We start from the raw sequence: 766 nt of genomic DNA, 5'->3' as shown, positions 1-766 counted from the left end.
TGAACCAGAGGGAGGTTAATTGTATAAATTATAAACAACAATAATATAACAACAACAATAATAATAGTAATAATACTACTAATAATAGTAATAATAGTGGAAGTAGTAGTAGTAGTAATACTACTACTAATAATAATAGAAGAACAAGAAGAAAAAGAAGTTCATGAGAACTTTAAGATTAAAGATTAATGATTAGTACTTAAAAGTGTATTTTTTATCAAGGTTTTATGTCATTATTTTACACTTGAAGTATCAATAACTCCTTAACTAAAATATGTTTTATAATAATGTATCTAATAATATAAGATACCTATAATTTATGGTAAATGTCTATTTTTAATGCAGATCTATCACATAAATGAAAGGATTGATTGATGACTTGAAGAACTTAAATTGCAAGGATAAAGAGATGGCCAAACTTAGAAAAGAGATGTCGGTGCAATCCAAACCGGAACACTGTTCGGTAATTGGGTCATATCTAGAGCTACAGATCTCAGATTTAGGTCAAATTTATATGGATGGAAAGGTAAGACATAGGCCTACAACTTTCATATGGAGCCCAAGATCTAAAAAGGCCATTATCAAGTCCAAATTGTAGCAACAACAAAGAAGCCCGAATCTGTCTTCCAGCCCGAGCATTTTCAAGTCCAAATTAGAGCAACAACAAAGAAGTCTGAATTTGTCCTCCAACCCGAGCATTCTTCAATATTTGGGCTATATCTGGGGTTCTAGAAGTTGAAATGATCTGAATTTTTTACACAAGAAA

The sequence above is a fragment of the Populus euphratica genome, unplaced genomic scaffold (assembly GCF_000495115.2).
Source record: "Populus euphratica unplaced genomic scaffold, PopEup_1.0 scaffold139.1, whole genome shotgun sequence".
Classification (NCBI taxonomy): Eukaryota; Viridiplantae; Streptophyta; class Magnoliopsida; order Malpighiales; family Salicaceae; genus Populus; species Populus euphratica.
Note: the sequence above shows the minus strand (reverse complement) of the source record.